The following is a 19,552-nucleotide window of genomic DNA, read 5'->3' on the forward strand; positions in this document are numbered from 1 at the left end:
CCAGTTTCTTGAGGAGAATGCTGTGGGAGACGGTGTCAAAAGCCTTGCTGAAGTCAAGGTAGACCACATCCACAGCCTTTCCCTCGTCCACCCAGCGCGTCACTTTGTCGTAGAAGGAGATCAGGTTCGTCAAGCAGGACCTGCCTTCCATAAACCCATGCTGGCTGGGCCTGATCGCCTGCTTGCCCTTCAAGTGCCGCATGATGACTCCCAAGAGGATCTGCTCCATGAGCTTCCCTGGTACTGAGGTCAAACTGACCGGCCTGTAGTTCCCCGGGTCTGCCCTCCGGCCCTTCTTGTAGATGGGCGTCACATTTGCTAGCCGCCAGTCAGCTGGGACCTCCCCCGATAGCCAGGACTGCTGATAAATGATGGATAGGGGCTTGGCCAGCTCATCTGCCAGTTCTCTCAGTACCCTTGGGTGGATCCCATCCGGCCCCATCGATTTGTGGACATCCAAGTGCCGTAGCAGGTCACCAACCAGTTCTTCGTGGATGGTGAGGGCCACATCCTGCTCCCCGTCCCCTTCCACCAGTTCTGGGTACTGGGTATCCAGAGAGCAACCGGTTTTGCCGCTAAAGACTGAGGCAAAGAAGGCATTGAGCACCTCCGCCTTTTCCTCATCTCTTGTAACTAGGTTTCCCCCTGCATCCAGTAAAGGATGGAGATTCTCCCTAGTCCTCCTTTTTGTGTTGATGTATTTATAAAAGCGTTTTTTATTATCTTTAACGGCAGTAGCCAGATTGAGCTCCAGACGAGCTTTGGCCTTCCTAATCTTGTCCCTGCACAGCCTCGCTACATCCTTATAGTCCTCCTTAGTGGCCTGCCCAATTTTCCAAAGATTATAAACCCTCTTTTTTCTCCTAAGCTCAAGCCACAATTCTCTGTTGAGCCAGGCTGGTCTTCTTCCCCGCTGGCTCATCTTTGGGCGCATGGGAATAGACCGCTCCTGCGCCATTAGGATTTGCCTCTTAAAGAGCGCCCAGCCTTCCTGGACCCCTCTGCCCTTCAGAACCGCCTCCCATGGGACTCCACCAACTAGTGTCCTGAGCAGCCCAAAGTCAGCCCTCCGAAAGTCCAATACAGTGGTTTTACTGGTTCCCTTCCTGGCCCCGCCAAGAATAGTGAACTCCACCATTTCGTGGTCACTCTGCCCAAGACAGCTCCCGACAATCACATCCTCCACCAGTCCTTCTCTGTTTGTGAAGAGAAGGTCTAGCAGGGCACCACCCCTGGTAGGTTCACTAATCAGCTGCGTCAGGAAGCTATCTTCCACTTTCTCCAGAAACCTCCTAGACTGCTTCCTCTGGGCTGTGTTGTGCTTCCAGGATATGTCAGGGAAGTTGAAGTCCCCCACGAGTACAAGCGCTGACGATTTCGCAACTTCTGTCAGCTGCCTGTAGAACTCCTCATCCGTCTCCTCATCCTGGTTCGGCGGTCTATAGCAGACCCCGACCAGGACACTAGCCTTGTTGTCCCTGCCGATCCTAACCCAAAGGGACTCGATCTTGTCATTCCTAGCCTCGAGTTCTACAACATCGAAAGACTCTCTAATATAGAGAGCCACACCGCCACCCCTTCTGTGCTGCCTGTCCCTTCTGAAGAGCCTATAGCCAGGCATCGCAGCACTCCAGTCATGAGACTGGTCCCACCACGTTTCCGTGATGGCAACCAAGTCGTAGCCTGCCCGCTGCACGATGGCTTCCAGCTCCTCCTGTTTATTACCCATGCTGCGTGCATTGGTGTAGATGCACTTCAGCTGGGCCTTTACCTTATCCTCTGGCCTTGCCATTGTTCCCCCTGGCACAGCCCCAACAGTCCTTGTTTCAGCCCCATCCCCCTTCTTACCTAGTTTAAAGCCCTATCTATCAGCCCTGCCAACTCCTGACCCAAGATCCTTACCCCTCTCCGAGAGAGGCCCATCCCATCCGGTGCCATCAGGCCCGGTGTAGCATAGACCTTCCCGTGATCAAAAAACCCAAAGTTGTGCCGGTCACACCAGTCACGAAGCCACGAGTTTATGCGAACAGCGCACCTTTCAGCTTCCATCCCCCCTATCGGAAGGACAGAATCACACATTAGAGATCAACAATTTCATTTGGAAAGATTTTCTTTTATGCCTTGTAGTTAGAAACATCCTAAATTATCAATATTATTAAACAATCTTTGCAAATATTTACTTTTTCAAACAATGTCCTTGTCAACTGGATGAACCCCTGCTGAACCCAGTACAGGCTATCAAAATATTAGGAGGTTAGAACAGCATTCTTTTTTTAGTCATGCTTCATCTTTGCAAGCATCACATTTTTCTCAGGAAAAGAATCTTCTTGTCTTTCATCATGCTCTAAGGTTCTCAGTTTCTCATACCCAAGATTATAAATAATCTCTGTAATATCTCAGCAGTCAAATACCCCTAAAGCTTTTTCGGAAGTGTTTGTCCATTACTAAGTCTGTATATGTTTTCTTACTTTTCTTACACTGGACAGACATAGATGTTTTTATTCTTTTTCCTCTTAGGACTGTAATTGACTGTCTTCTAAATAAAGGTCACTACGAAGAATTCACCTCTAAGAGCCACTGAGGGAAAAGGAGGATATGTGGAATGTACAAGCTGTTTGTATGTATTTCTTTGTAAATGCAGAAAATTAAATCGTGGAATAAAATCACATATATGCAAAAAAAAAAAAAAAAAAAAAAAGACTCAAATTACTGTATATGGGGCAAACTTCTATAAGACTGAATGTATCAATTACTATTTTGAAAATGTTGATTGTTTCCACTAAACATTCAGTTGATGTACTGGCAAATGTCTTATCTGGTTTTATTGATTTTTAAATTAAGTGTAACTTGGTGTTTTCAACCGCTCTATTGCTATCACCAAAAGCTAAACCAGACAGAAATAAGGACAGCCTTCAGTGAAAAAAGGTATTTATTACACATCTTTTAAGGTAAAAGAAGATAATTTCTGAGGAAAAGAAAAAAAAAAAAATATATTTTCCTACTTTCCTTTCCCCAGCTTTCCATTCATGCATACCTAGTTTATTTTGCCAGTTTAACTATTCTGCTTTTATAGCAAAGAAATATCACCAAAATACCATCAGTAAAACTATTACAGTAATCTGAATTTACTATAACACACAAAACTTCTGGTCACAATCAAACTCTACATTCTGATTCAAATCCACAACATTCAGTCAAGGAATTGAGATCTTTCTAACAGTCTTTTGTTCTAATACAAATAAGAATCCCACTGCTGAAACTGCTCACAGTTACAGACTGTTAGAGCAAATCTGTATTATTATTTTTATTATTATTTTTGTTGTTGTTGTTACTGCTATTATTATTAAAGTTTGTCATATTCCCTTCTGCAAATCCTTAAAAGCAGAGGCCATGAATATTGTGGAGTCATGGTCCTCATGTTCCAGTCTTGCTTTCATTTCAACAGACAACAGAAGAGTCAGAAGATGGTTCTCGCTATGCAGTATATTTAGAGAAGTTGAATAGGAAAGAAGAGCTAGCTCTAAAACTTATTTTTAAGGAGATAGTGGAGCACATTCAGAAATGCAACTCATCCATTGGGTAAATTTTTCAAATGGCAGAGAAAGAACTGAGTGGCATCTGTACCACTGTCTCAGTAGTATATCCTACAGAGAGCCACAACAAAAGTATTGTTGTAAAAATTAAATGAAATGCTATTTATATCAAGCCTTTCAACTACCCCAGCACAAAAGAAAGGTAAAATGAAGTGACACACATTTTTTAGACTGAATGATAAACTACATATATTCCTCATTTTTCCCTACAGAAAGCAAAAGGTAGGTCAGACTACCAGCTGAAATTACTGTAAGTATAAAACTTGCAGACTGATAATGAGTATTCACTGTAGAAACAGAAGGATACAAAAAGCAGTATTGCACAAATTCTGTTCCGCATTCAATAGTATTTAATATGTTCATTAATTATACAAGTAGAACAAAGAGAATGGTTATTGCATTGGCACAGTCTGGAAAACAGGATTAGAAGTGCTCTAGCAGCTAGGGAAGTCTAGCAGAGCTTGAAATCTGGTGAATTTCAGAACTTTCACAGGAATAATCAGCTCCACAAACACAGAGAGGGGAGCTATTACTGACTAGCAACTCTGTAGAAATCATATAGCTACAATGGACCTCAGATTATGAGTCTGCTGTGCAATGTAGTTACAAAAAAGGTGATTATCGTTCTGTGGCATCTAATCAGAAGTACAGTCTGTCGAGTTTTTAGGCCTCAATAGTTCATATTTAAACTTTTCAGTAGCTGGAGGTTAGAAACAGCAGTATAAACTTGAAAGATTCCAAAGACTGTCCAAAATGAGACCTGAGCACTAGTTTAGTTATGGCACTGTTTAAAAGGTCTAAGTTTCAGAGAGCAAGAGAAATTATTAGAACTGCAGGTAACATTGAGTGAAAGAACTGAGAATCTTAGCCCAGACCAAGAGGAATCTTCAGACACCTGCAAGGTTACTACAGAAGAAAGGGGATTTTGCAATAGATTTTGTTGTGTTGTGTTTTTGTTTTTTTTTGTTGTTGTTTTTTTTTTTTTTTACATTATCCATTTTGCCAAGACAATGATTTGAGAAAATATATAAAAGAACAAAAGCACAAGAACCTTCTTACTATATCAATTAAGAAAATGTTTATTTAAATCTGGAATCTTAAACTCAGAAAATGAGATTAAGGTTTTCTTTTTTATGTTAAGTATTAATATTTTTAGTCAAAAATTCTGCAAGGCAGAACAGTTCTCTCGTTACTGAAAACAAGTATGGTTACAATATTTTTATTTTTTGTCAGTATTAACAGTAACTTTCACATACTATAGCACTAACATCTTCATACTTTGAGTAGACTCACTATAAGAATATGCCTTTGATATCTTATTGAAAAGACAACCAGTTTTCACTTTGTGTCCTTTTTTATTTGTGCATGTTTTAACAAGCTGAAATGAGAGCTGTTACAGTTCAGCAGCAAAATTTCCCAAACATTCCAGCTGTGGTTTCCAAGGTGGAGAGGGTGTGGGGGGGAAATGTGCTCCAAAAGTCTTATATGAGCACTAGGAGTTAATGGGCAAATCTCACTTAATGTCTTTATAACTCCATTTACTGTATACTGAACGGAGGTAATCCCTCTACCTGACTTCACAGGCAATTGTCAATTGCTTTTATTTCTTAATGCTTTAGAACTATTTAAATGTTCAATATAATTATAAAAAATACTTAGAACACAAAAATATTAAGCAGGAAATTAGTCATTTTGTGTTCAGGACAGGATATAAATGGAAAGCAGTAAGACAAAAGACAATATTTAAAGATTAAAAGAAGCCTGGAAAAAGAAGCCTTACATTTCTATAACACCCTGTTAAAATAAAATTAAAAAATATGTATCTTGGGTGTCCCCAGGAAACTAAAGATTGTATTGCAAAACAGATAAAAGAGGTTAATGCACAGCCTTTTTCTGAGGATAATAATTCTGAATTAATTCTGAAGTTTCAATCTTTTAAATGCTTCAGTTTGCAGAGTTGCATTCTGTTCTTGGTTTTGTTTCCAATGGAAGAGGGCTACTGTCAATAATGGTGAAACTAAAATAAAGACTACAGAGTCTACCAGCTTAATGGTTTTAAACCTGTCCGGTGTCATCTTGTACATGAAAACTCAACTTTAACACTTTGAAAGCATCTAAGACGAATTTATAGCAAGACTTTACCAGATTAGGTTCATGCGGGTGTTCTGAAGATTCAGATTTATACTTAGTTTTGCTTATTTACTGAAATAAGGCATCACAAACAATTTAGTGACTCTAGTAAAAACTGGGACTTGGCATGTTAGACAGGGTGGATTGCAAAAATTCCAAGGTTGATTATTTATATAAAAAGAAATATTCATCTGCATACAGATGAATACAGGTATTCATCTATCACTAGTCAATTATCTACTAACTCTGAAATCAACAAAAAATATTAAACTTAAACCACCCCAGTGGTCTGTTTGTTCTATAACTCACTATATTCAACATCCCGATGATGAATTTTCCAGTGCCTCACAATGAACTTCAGTGAATGTTTCATCAATTAAAAATACAGTCATTTAACAGTTATTTTTATTCTTGACTATATGCCAATGTCTGTTAATAATTTGCAGACATCTAGCTACATTAAAAACATACATGGATTAAACTGGGAAGTGTTATGAGTCTACTGAGCTGTGGAAGTGACATGAATTGGATGTTTTACTAATGTTTTGAACAGATATTACATTGTCATTGTCATCATCATTTGATTTACTTGATATGTTCTAGCAGCAGATTAAAAGACTTCTATTGGTATCTCCTTGAAAATCCTATCCAGTTGACAGAGTGAAAATCAAATACTCAAGATTAAGCAGTTTTAGCCTTTAATATCCAATGAATCATGGCCTTGGACAGCCTTGAACAAATGACAAAGTAGAATCTTCTAAATTGATAAGTAATTTACCTTATCTTGCAAACTATAACTACCTCATCTAAAGAAAATAAGTTCATAATTCATTTGGATTCTGCAATATTCAATACTTACTTAACATTTTGAGACTTCGGATAGGGAAACTGGATATATTTGTATATTCTAGACATTTTGCTATCTGGACCTTCACTAAAATATATTCAATAAAAGCTCTTTTAATGTAACCATTCTAGTATGAGTACTTTTTAAGAGTTCTGATAAAAGGCCAAGGAGAAAGTTTTGTCTCTTTTAACACAGGATTTCTCCAGGCTCCTAAAATATAATTAGCAGATCTCCCACTTTAACATGGTGGTAAGTGGTGAAAGCTTGGCTTCACTTCATCGGAAGTCAGAGTGACATGAATGTGGAAATATTGTTTGTGCAAAGGGTATCACATAATTCGGGGCATCTTCCTATCTGCCCTATGTTCCTTGTACTATGGAATCAAGCGTAAACCAGAACTCTTCTTCCCCATTCTTTACATATAACAGATTTTTGGAAAATTCCTGCTTTTCAGCTCCAAGTCTAGTCTGAGAGGATCAGCAGCTATTCTCTCAATATGACGCTCTGCACTTTTGTAATATTTCCCAAATTCCACATTGCAACTAACAAGGCAATTTCATGCATATATAAAATAGCAATTTTATTCTTTATGGTATTTATGCATTGTATTTAGATTTCAACAATCACTGAGAAAGAGATGATTTCTGTAACATCACTTGATGCATATATGATTATTGTTCCTTTAGTTGTGACTTAAAAAATATGTTAACATTTTGGCTTACAAAAAAAAAAAAAAAAAAAAAAAACAACTTAAGAAGTCTGAGCCAGACAGGGAAGTGAGTTTAAATAGTGATTATGTGAATGAAACTTCCACCTTTTACATGTGAAACAACCAACAGCCAAATTATACAATCAAACAAAAACTAATTAAACAATCCACATCTGCATCAATTAACTAGCAAGAGTGAGATTAAAAGAGTGAAAAAAATCCATGTATAGTTTCAACAATATCTGTATAACCACAGAAAACAACTGAGGAAAAGAGGTTGGGACAGTTTTCCAGGGGACATTTGGGAGTAAATGCAGTGCCAGTTCATTCTTACAGTAAATGAGTACTCACACTCCAAAGCCATAAATAGCTTCAGAAGTATTTTGATTAAGTAGCATATCTCTCATTTGAACTTGTATAAGTAATCCAAAAAATCAAAGGGGATAAATGAAGAAGCCACACTGAAAAATACTGCAGCTTCTTTAGAGGTTAAAAAATACTTAAGGAGAACATTGAAAGACCATAGAAATATCTCTATGTCTAGTATAGTACACCAAACATTTTATAGAAAACCCTCCTGTAATTATCTGCCTTACTGAACATAAACAAAGGAATGCAGGGGGAAAAAAATATTAAATGGTCTTAAAGCAAAAACAAAAACACACAACATGCTATTGTTAAAGAATACGTATCCCACTGAGTCAGTCTAACTCCAGTTTCTATTTGCATAAATACACTTGCTTTTCACCAGTAATTTTCCTGTATATCAGAGAAAGAACAGAGATGTCAGAATAATAAATAATTCATTTAAAAATGCTAAACAGCTGAATGGCAGATTCACCATCTTTCAGTGGCAATACAAATAACTAGTATTTGTTTAAAAACTCTAAGTTTGAGTCAATTCAACTTAGACTCCCACTTACAAGAACCTCTTTTGTCACAATAGGATTATTTTGCAACAGGACAAGCAGCAGGTCAAATCCCATAGAAACATATTCATAACAGATCTCTACAGCAGAGAGACCACCTTAATTCAGCTTCCTTAGGCCCCTATTATTCACCAATCATGATCATCACTCTTACTGGAATTTTATGTTGTAAAAATTTCATGGGAAGCAAATACAACTCATTTTAAATTATTTTGACAGCTTATTTAGGGAAAAAAATAAAGCATGAGAGACTTTCAAAAGCATTACAGTTTCTCTAAAGATAGCACTTTCAAATCTTAACATGCTTGACTGAGAAAAAACAAATCCTAAATTCATATAATAATTTCATGAACAAAAACTGGCTGAAATTTTTATGATTTGAAATTTATTAAATAGTTTTTTCTTAAGAAATTTGAAAAAAAAATAAAGTTAGAGTTGTTCATTCTTTACAAATTCTATTCCAACAGTACTTACAAGATTTTCTTTAAAATGTTTTCACAAGAAAAAGAAAAAAAAAAGGGAATTGACATTTGTGATTTTCTTTCATAAGTAAATAAATAAATAAATAAATAAATGCAAAGAAACTCAGAATTATGTCTTGGTCCTCTTCTCAGAACTAATCTATTTTGCCTTAATTTCTATAGCCAATGCTAAAACTGACAGAGTAATGAAAAGAGTCCTATACTTTTCTATACTGGAAGCTGGCAAATGTTGTGTCGATTTTCAAGAAGGGTCAGAAAGAAGACCCTAGCAATTACAGGCCTGTCAGTCTCACGTCAGTGCCTGGTAAAATCATGGAGAAGATGGTTCTCGAACTTATTGAGGCGCACCTGGGGGACAAAGCAGTCATTGGTCCCAGCCAGCATGGGTTTGTGAAGGGTAGGTCCTGCCTAACTAACCTGATTTCCTTTTATGATAAGATCACCCGTATGGTGGACCAAGGGAAACCATCTGATGTGATTTTTTTGGACTTCAGCAAGGCTTTTGACATGGTTTCCCATAGGATCCTACTGAACAAAATGTCCACCATACAGCTAAATAAAAACATCATACGATGGGTAAGCAATTGGCTAACGGGCAGGGCCCAAAGGGTTATGGTGAATGGGGCTGCGTCAGGCTGGCGGGCGGTCACCAGTGGGGTCCCTCAAGGCTCCATTTTAGGGCCGGTACTTTTCAATATTTTTATAAACGATCTGGATGTAGGAATAGAAGGTATTTTGAGCAAGTTTGCTGATGACACCAAACTTGGAGGAGCTGTGGACTCGAATGAGGGTGGAAAGGCCTTGCAGAGGGATCTGGATAGGTTGGAGAGCTGGGCAATCACCAACCGCATGAAGTTCAATAAGAGCAAGTGCCGGGTCCTGCACCTGGGACGGGGAAACCCTGGCTGCACGTACAGACTGGGCGATGAGACGCTGGAGAGCAGCCTAGAAGAGAGGGATCTGGGGGTCGTGGTAGACAGCAAGTTGAATATGAGCCAGCAGTGTGCCCTGGCAACCAGGAGGGCCAACCGTGTCCTGGGGTGCATCAAGCACGGCATCGCTAGTAGGTCAAGGGAGGTGATTGTCCCGCTCTACTCTGCGCTGGTGCGGCCTCACCTCGAGTACTGTGTGCAGTTCTGGGCACCACAGTATAAAAAGGACATGAAACTGTTGGAGAGTGTCCAGAGGAGGGCTACGAAGGTGGTGAAAGGCCTGGAGGGGAAGACGTACGAAGAATGGCTGAGGTCACTGGGCCTGTTCAGCCTGGAGAAGAGGAGGCTGAGGGGAGACCTCATCGCAGTCTACAACTTCCTCGTAAGGGGGTGTCGAGAGGCAGGAGACCTTTTCTCCATTAACACCAGTGACAGGACCCGCGGGAACGGGGTTAAGCTGAGGCAGGGGAAATTTAGGCTTGACATCAGGAGGGGGTTCTTCACAGAGAGGGTGGTTGCACACTGGAATAGGCTCCCCAGGGAAGTGGTCACTGCACCGAGCCTGTCTGAATTTAAGAAGAGATTGGACTGTGCACTTAGTCACATGGTCTGAACTTTTGGGTAGACCTGTGCGGTGTCAAGAGTTGGACTTGATGATCCTTAAGGGTCCCTTCCAACTCAGGATATTCTATGACTCTTTGAGGCACAGAGAAGCTGTTTTCATCTGGACTGGTCACGTGCAGCACCTAGTCTACAGATCTTCACAAGAAGATGCTTGTATCACATTAGCGAGGCTAGGAAGATGTTTCCAAGAAAGATCAATAACAAGTTGTATTCCTTAGGTGTTCGTACTGGGACCAGTGCTGTTTAACTTCTTTGCTGGTGACATGGACAGTGGGATCAAGTGAACCCTCAGCTAATCTGATGATGACACCAAGCTGTGTGGTGCAGTCAACATGCTGGAGGGAAGGGATGTCATCTAGAGGGGCCTGGACAGACTTGAGAAGTGGCCTGTGCAAACCTTATGAGGTTCTGCAAGGCCAAGTGCAAGGTCCTGCACCTGGGTCTGGGCAATCCCAAATAGAGGCTGGGTGGAGAATGGATTGAAAGCAGCTCTGAGGAGACAGACTGAGGCATTCTGGTAGATGAAAATCTTGACATGAGCCAGCAATATTAGCTTGTACCCAGAAGGCCAACTGCATTCTGGGATGCATTAACAGAGCAAGGCCAGCAGGCTGAGGGAAGTGATTCTTCCCTCTGCTCTTCTCTTGTGAGACCCCACCTGGAGTCTCACTTCCATTTGCTCTGGGGCCCACAGCACAAGAAAAGTGAAAGAAACATGAAAGAAATAGAACAAGTCCAGTGGAAGACCACGAAGATGATCAGAGGGCTGGAGCAACTCTCCTGTGAAGACAGGCTGAGGGAGTTGGGGTTTTTCAGCCTGATCAGGAGAAGGCTCTGGGGAGACCTTATAGAGAGAAGCCTTCCACTACCTACAAGAAAGCTTGGGAGGGACTCTTTCTCAGGGAGTGTAGTGACAGGATAAGGAGTAATGGCTTTAAACTAAAAGAGGGGAGATTTAGATTAGATCTTAAGAGGAAATTCTTCACTCAGAGGGTGGTGAGGCACTGGAACAGGTTGCCCAGAGAAGTTGGGGATGCCCCATCCCTGGAGGTGTGCAAGGCTAGGCTGGATGGCGCTTTGAGCAACTTGGTCTAGTGGAAGGTGTCCCTGCCCATCGTGGTGAGTTTGGAACTAGATGATAGAAACCAAACCATTCTACAATTCTGCGAGGAAAAGATAAAAAATAAAAACAATCAATTATTCACACAATTTTGGTCAAAAACCTTTTGAATATGTGATCAATAGAGTTAAGACAATATTGTTTTCATTAAAATGTTCTAATACCAGTGTAGTAGCAGCTGCTTATTCCTTACTTGATTTTTCTTTCAAGTATTGCCGAATGACTATTGCTTTTGTTGCTACCAATTTGCATTATGGACAATAGGCTACACACAACACTTAAATTCTTTGCCAAAGGACAGCATCTCAAAAATTCAGTTTTCTGAATGGGTATGTTTGATGTTTATGTATGTATGATTTATACCATTTATTCATGAATCTCAAGTGAAATTATGCTAGCATGCAACCTATATTATGCTGTAAAACTCCCTCTGATTTTCTTTATTTTGATAGTTGCTTAACCAATGTTTATGACACCTATAATATTTACTAGCGGCAATTTCAGGTTTCCTTGCAGATATGTTATAATGATCATAAACAGCCTCAGGACAAGAAACGATCCTGTGGCCCTAAATAGTTACAACACCATTACCTGATTTTCTGTTTACAATTTCTCTGGGATATCTGTTATCATCACACCTGGGATGCATTGGTATTTGCAGAATACTAATTTTAATGTGGTTAAATTGATCAAAGTAAACTAAATAATTTAGAGGACAAAATATGTGAACTTTGCTGAAATGCATAACCTGACAAAGTATAATAAAGTTGTTTCATGAGACTATTTTTCAGTATTAGATTTCTTGTTAGTTAATTTCTTGTTAGCTAATTCCAAAAGTATCATGAACTTTGATTGTTATCAGTCGGATTTTATTTTGCACTTGCGTAATTCTAATCAGCCTACCACTGTCTGCAACTTCTTACTTCCACTTTTTAAATGCTGGTGCAGCATCTGTCCTTTTTCAGACTTTAATTTTTTTCTAGTAGGGTGATTTTCTTAAAAAGGCCTCATTGATTCTTATCCTTAAATAATAAAAAAATTCTTACCATTACAAGGATTCTGTAGAAGTTTTTTCTGTATGAAATGATTATTATTGTCTTTATTCACAATCCCAACATATTGTTTTTCCTCTGCAGATTATTTTTCAGATATCTAATTCATAAATTCATACCAAATATCTTCTTAATTTTATTTATTGTATTCTTTTTATATATATATATTATATATTGCCATTTTTATACATTATTTGTTGCCATTTTCATTTCTCTTAACTATACTTTTAAAAAACATTATCAGTATCTTTTCTGTTTGTATCTTTTTCAGGTATCTACTAAGTTTTCTTATTTGTTCGTTTGCTTGTTTGCTCTCTATTTAATACCCAATCATTCACACTGCATTGATTTGTTTAATATTTTCTTCCCATACCCATTTACAAGAGTAAATTCTGAATGCATCAAAATGATTTATTTCACACTTGCAACACCGATATTGGGAAATGTGGTGCCATTTGTGTTTGATTGTTTATTTGTTTTCTATTAGAAATATTTATTGTGTAATACACATTTGTAAAGCAATGCTTCACAAAATAAGCAAAAGTCTAGCTTATTTCAGATTCTAAGACAATAAGGACATGATTCTGGCATCAGTAGTTTGAATGCAATGAAAGATGATTTGATGACACGATGGGTTTGGAAGATTTTTTTTAGATTGGATTCTGAATCCATGAAAAAATAAATACATAACAGGAGAATGTAAGCATGAGGTAATAATGTGTTTTACAAGGGGGAAACAGAGAAGGGACAACATTAGGGCAGAGATAGATATTTAAATTCTCATCTATTGAATGTTTGTCCCCTCATTTATCTCAGTCTCTTTATACATCTTTATCTCAGTCTCTTTACCCCCCTACTTTAAATATCATGTGGAAACATGTGGAAACATGTATAGTAATACATTCTTAAACAAAACCAAAAGTAACCCCAAAACAATGTCATACTCCAAAGTGGTCCTGTGATACAACTTTTGTATTGTAAATCATAGAATCATAGAATGGCCTGGGTTGAAAGAAACCTTAAAGACCATCTAGTTCCAACTCCCCTGCCATAGGCAGAGATGCCACCCAGTAGATCCGGCTGCTCAGGGCCTCATCTAACATGGTCTTGAACACCTCCAGGGATGGGGCATCCACAACCTCTCTGGGCAACCCTGTTCCAGTGCCTCACCACACTCTGAGTGTAAAATTTCCTTCTAAACTCTAAAGGCACACAGCTCTTTCTGAATGAAGCTAATAGTTGGACTCATTTAGCCATAAAAGGCATCCCTAACCACTTCACACTGAATATCTTATGCTGCCACTTCCTAGTTTACTAGCAAAATGTGGTCACTGAGTAGCATCTGTAAGAGTATAATTGTGACAATGGAAATTAAGAATAAGTAGATTTCTATCCTTAAATCAGTAAAAACAAAACAAAACAAAAAAACTGTAACTTAAGATTTTCCCTTACATCTTGTTCTAAGAATCACATTGAACCCACCATATTAGAACTTGATAATGATAGGCTAAATGATACAATCTCTTTTCACATCCTTCCCCCCCCCCCAAAAAAAATGTCAAACATCAAAACTGCCAATCTTAACAGAATTGCTTTAAAACACAAGTTTCCCATACCCACTCCAGACAAAAAAGAACAGTACTTATTTGAAAGGTTCTAAGAATCATATCTGTGATGTCTACATCTTGGTTTCCATGACACAACACTTTACCTAAGCATTATTAGCCAGGATTAGCCTGTGCACATTGTGGTTCTCACTTGTTTGCCTTAAGTTTTGAAGGTTGATTTCTATTTCTATAGTTACATTCATAGTTCTGTAGTATTTTTATAAAGAGATTTAACATTACAACAGTTTGATTCATATAGAGAAAAGATAGTAGGGTCAACTAGTGCATCTTCAGATACAAGTTCCAGACTGCCCCTTACACTTTGATCAAATGTCTAGCTATCCAAATCTTCTATGTGTAAAGCCGCACACTGTGCAGAGCTGCAAGGAAGCAATGAAGCAATATTTTCAATGACTGTTCCTAATCTACTGCCTTTTATAAGGCAGCAGTATGAAAATATTGAAGGCAGGATCAGCAACAGACATATGTTCACAAGAAAGATAAACAGAAGAGAATATACTGCACCTTTCTGAATTCTCTGAGTCAGAGAACACCCTAGGATCCCACCACACAGCTAGGATGCATATGACACATTACTATCAGGGTCAAATCCTACTGACACCTTGTATACAATACTTGTATAGCTATATGCTATTTTGCCTATCTGAAAATTTGTGACCCTTGGCTAAAGGCCTGTTAATGGGCCATCAGGGTGGAGAGAGTCAACACTACCCTCATGAAGAAAAAGCAAAGATCCAATATTAAAATTTCTCCTGTTTTTAACAGAAATTCATTGTCATTTCCAGAGTTTGGTGTCTGACATGTCTGGCTTTTGCAAAACTTAAACGTATCTAATGCAATTAACCCAGTGGAAAACAAAAATCTAAATAAACCATCAGCAACTTAATTGACAAAATAGAAAATCTTCAAGAAAACATAATATAGCTATGCAATCTGGTAAGAAATGTAAATATTGTATTTGTTGAGATAGCTTTCCATACATCAAGTTCATTTTAAAAATTTTGTTCTTTTTATTTTCTTGTGAAACTGGATTGAGCAGAACATCTTTGCAGTGAGGTCGGTACTGCTGACTCTTACCAGATTTACACAGAGGCATTATCTATCCTCAAAGCCCCTAAGTTGCTTTCTTCCCTTGGACAGAAACAATTACCACAGTTTACATTTCTTTTCAAATGATGTGCAATATACAAGAACCCCAAAGTGTAATTTAAGCATGCACAATCACAAACTAATTTTCATGTCTTCACGTCTACGCTTAACTGTATATTACATTAAGTGCTGATATTACTTTAATATTCACTGATGTCTTTATTTTCTAACAGCAAAAATGACAGCCATTCTTCACAGTGACAATGAGGAAAAAGTATAATTCCAAAGCACAGGTTTTCTTTTCAAATTAAGCCTCTGATGCCTTCTGTGCTTATTACTGACAATATGCCACTGCTTCAAATATGTTTTTCTTTACTTTGTTTTCTTTATTTTTGAGTAATTAGTATATATTGCTATACTGGTCAGTGGGACAAGTTTTTAAACTCAGAGGGAGCATGAAAAGTAAGGCTTTATGCGCAAAATTTCCCTACAAAGAGAGAAAGCCTGAAAGAATGCCATATTTAACATAACAGCCCACTCAAAGTAATTTTGTAAATATATTGTCTTAAAAAAAGGTAGGAAACATAAGGAAAATTAGCATGAATAAGAAACCTTCTGAGTTGCCTTCTTAGGGCTTCCACACTTCTATCCAACTATAAATAATAGTAAGTACATACAATATGACTGCCCATCAAGAATTTGAATTGGGGTAAAGAGAAGAAGTCTGCTATACAAAAAATATTTTTAAAAGAGTTATGTTGCAAAAATAATTTGGTTTAATTTAATAATTTAAAGCCTTAATGTACACAACTACATGCTAGGCCAATCTTGAGCAAAAGGCTTCCAGTTTATAAATAAATTATTCTATTTATAAATCAAATGAATTGATTTCATAAGCAATCAATGCTCGTGTGCTTATTCAGGCTTGTAGATGTATTTCATTGCATTATTAGACTGGGTAAGAAGAACTTCAGCAGAAAACTTGCAAACAGATGACTTGCTCAAGTTTAATGCACCTCTTAATTCAAACTACAGATTTTTGTGGGTAGATGTGAATTGGTTCAGAGCAATATTAACTTTGTACTTCAAGGTAGTGATGCCACAAGGAAAACTCTGCTTCCATTTTACAAACAGGAAAAAAATCCTTCCCTCCTTGGCATGCCTAATGGAAGAATAAATGTGCAAAACAACACAGTACATCCAGTCTTAAGCATTGCCTCAAAAGATTTCTAAGTGACTGCAAACATTCTCATTTAGGCTTTTGAAGTCCCCTTTGTAAAGATAGAATCACAGTTCCTGTGTCTACATAGCAACTGGGAAAGAACCCTAGAACTGTGAGTTAAGTTGCATGTGTATGCCTATGTGTATGTGCACACCTGGATACATGCTTATGTATCCTCAAGAGTTGTCTGCATTGCTATCATCCCTCACTGTGGCTAGACAGCAGCTGCTCAGCATCTGTTCCACCTCTCCAATCACATTCAGTTGCCCCTGCATTACAGCAACTCCCCACACAGATTTTTTTTTTAAACTTGCAATGAAAACATGCTCTAGATCCCCCAAGATCTTTATATCTTGACAAGATTACAAGATTTGTCAGAACATTTTTTTGTTTGTTTGTTTGCTTGTTTTTAATGTTGACCCATTTGTTCAAACTCATTACAAAAATAGAAAATAAGTAATTCATATACACACAGAGGCAAGTTAAAATTCACTATCTTGCTCTATTTTAAAAATTTATTTTATGCTACTTCATGGCTAAGTAACCACACATTTAGTGATTCTGAGGACTCATTAACTGAATGGATTGAATTTGATTGAATAATATTATTCAAAATTAAATTCAGTAAGATATGGTAGCAAAAGTTGGCTTGTGGAGTTGTGTAACAAAAAAATACAGTTTCAACTCATCTGATGCTGTACAAGGCAAAGGATACCATAAGCTCATTTAACATTTTGTAACATTCAATCAAACAGGCTAAATAATGTGTAACAATAAGAATCTGTATCTTCAACCTAACAGTCAGATGACAACAGGGGAACTTAAGGAAACCTGTTTCTCAAGCTCATCTTCTTTAGGTAACAGGAGGGATTTTTGGTTTCTATCTCAGCAGACCAAAACCTTTTATAAGAGGCATTTTAAGGGTTTGGGTTTTTTGAGAGAAGCAAAGTAACACCGTTAAAAAAGGGAAAAAAAAAAAAAAAAAAAAGGTCCTTATTAAATATGCACTGAAGACATTTTGCATTCATTCAACATTCTAGACATTTTAATATTTTTAGCACCCTACTGGGTGTCAAATAGACTTTCTTGTCTCCAAGGTTTATTGACAACAAACAGCACATAAACCAGAAGAGAAAAACCTTTTTAGAACAGAATGAATGCTGTTTTTTTGTTTGGTTGGTTGGTGTTTTTTTTAGTAAATTATATGATCAAAGCAAATTATGGCGGTAGGGATTTGCTGTCTTCCATAATGCCTCAAGCCTGTTGAAGGATTTTAGACTACTCTCACAGAAGAAACATCTTTTATACAACAGGTGTGTATGGGGCAAAAGCTTATGAGCTTAGAGCTATTTCAACACTGTGCTCTTGTTGTTTTCTTCTTTCTGCTATCTGATCTCCTTTTAATATGGTTTTAGGAACGTAATATGATTTTATTGCATCAAACTCATGTTTCTTGTAATGCAGGAGGTTTAACACAATTATCACAGAATTGTCTAGGTTGGAAGAGACCTCAAGATCATTGAGTCCAACCTCTGACCTAACACTAACAAGTCCTCCACTAAACCATATCCCTAAGCTCTACATCTAAACGTCTTTTAAAGACCTCCAGGGATGGTGACTCCACCACTTCCCTCGGCAGCCCATTCCAATGCCTTACAACCCTCTCAGTAAAGAAGTTCTTCATAATATCCAACCTAAAACACCCCTGGTGCAACTTTAGCCCATTCCCCCTTGTCCTGTCACCAGGCACGTGGGAGAATAGACCAACCCCCACCTCGCTACAGCCTCCTTTAATGTACTTCTAAAGAGCAATAAGGTCACCCCCGAGCCTCCTTTTCTGCAGGCTGAACAAACACAGCTCCCTCAGTTGTTCCTCGTAAGACTTTTTCTCCAGACCCCTCATTAGCTTCATTGCCCTACTCTGGACTCGCTTGAGCACCTCCATGTCTTTCTTGTAGTGAGGGACCCAAAACTGAACACAGTACTCGAGGTGCGGCCTCACCAGAGCCGAGTACAGGGGGACAATCACTTCCCTAGCCCTGCTGGTGTCGTGGTTCTGCTCAAGTGGGCAGCCGAGCTCCACCACAGCCGCTCTCTCACTCCCCCTCCTCAAAGAGGAACAGGGAGAAAATAGAATGAAAAGGGCTCAAAGGTTGAGATAAGGATGAGAAGATCACGCAGTAATTATTGTAACGGGCAAAACAGACTCGACATAGGGAGATAGTAAGATTTATTGCTTATTACTAACAAGCTAGAGAAGTGAGAAACAAAGGAAAGAAACCAAAAGCACCTCCCCCCCCAATTCACCCTCTTCCACCTCCTCCCCCCGAGCAGCGCAGGGGAAGGGGAGAATAGGGGTTATGGTCAGTCTACAGCACTTCTCTGCCGCTCCTTCTCGGTCACTCTCGTCCCCTGTGCTGTGGGGTCCCTCCCACGGGACACAGTCCTTGATGAACTGATCCGGCGTGGGCTTCCCACAGGCAGCAGCTCTTCCGGAGCTGCTCCGGATATGGGTCCGTACCACGGGGTCCACCCCTCAGGAGCAAATTGCTCCAACCTGGGTCCCCCACGGGCAGCAGCTCCTGCTAGGTCACCTGTTCCTGCATGGTCTCCTCTCCACGGGCTACAGGTCCGGCCCAGAATCTGCTCCGGCAGGGGTCTTCCACAGGCGGCAGCCTCCATCGGTGCAGGGCCACCTGCTCCACCGTGGTCTCCTCCACGGGCTGCAGTGTGGAACCCTGCTCCACCATGGTACTCCATGGGCTGCAGGGGGACATCCTGCTTCACCATGGTCCTCACCACAGGCTGCAGAGGACTTCTGCTCCAGTGCCTGAAGCACCTCTCCCCCTCCTTCTTCACTGACCTTGGCGTCTGCAAGGCCATTCCTCACTCCTCTCACTCTCCCAGCTGCTGTGTGGTGCAGCGTTTTTTCCCCTGTCTTAAATATGCACTCACAGAGGTGCAAAACAACATCACTTATTGGCTCAGCTCTGGTCAGCAGTGGGGCCCTTACCAAACATGGGGTAGCTTCTAGAGCCTTCTCACAGAAACTACCCCTATGGCCCCCTGCTACCAAAACCTTGCCACGTAAACCCACTACAGCTGGCCACAGTGCTTCTTATGCAAGCCAGAATGCTGTTGGCCTTCTTGGCCACCCGAGCACACTGCTGGCTCATATTCAGCTGACTATTGACC

At 39.3% G+C, this 19,552-nt stretch overlaps 1 protein-coding gene across 7 annotated transcripts in view; it reads right to left on the reverse strand.

The window, feature by feature from the left end:
• The window catches only part of LAMA2 (laminin subunit alpha 2), a 383,401-nt gene that overhangs the window by 337,937 nt on the left and 25,912 nt on the right, over positions 1–19,552 (reverse strand). The window lies entirely within an intron of this gene.

This window comes from Anas acuta, chromosome 3, assembly GCF_963932015.1.
Source record: "Anas acuta chromosome 3, bAnaAcu1.1, whole genome shotgun sequence".
In the NCBI taxonomy this organism is placed as follows: domain Eukaryota; kingdom Metazoa; phylum Chordata; class Aves; order Anseriformes; family Anatidae; genus Anas; species Anas acuta.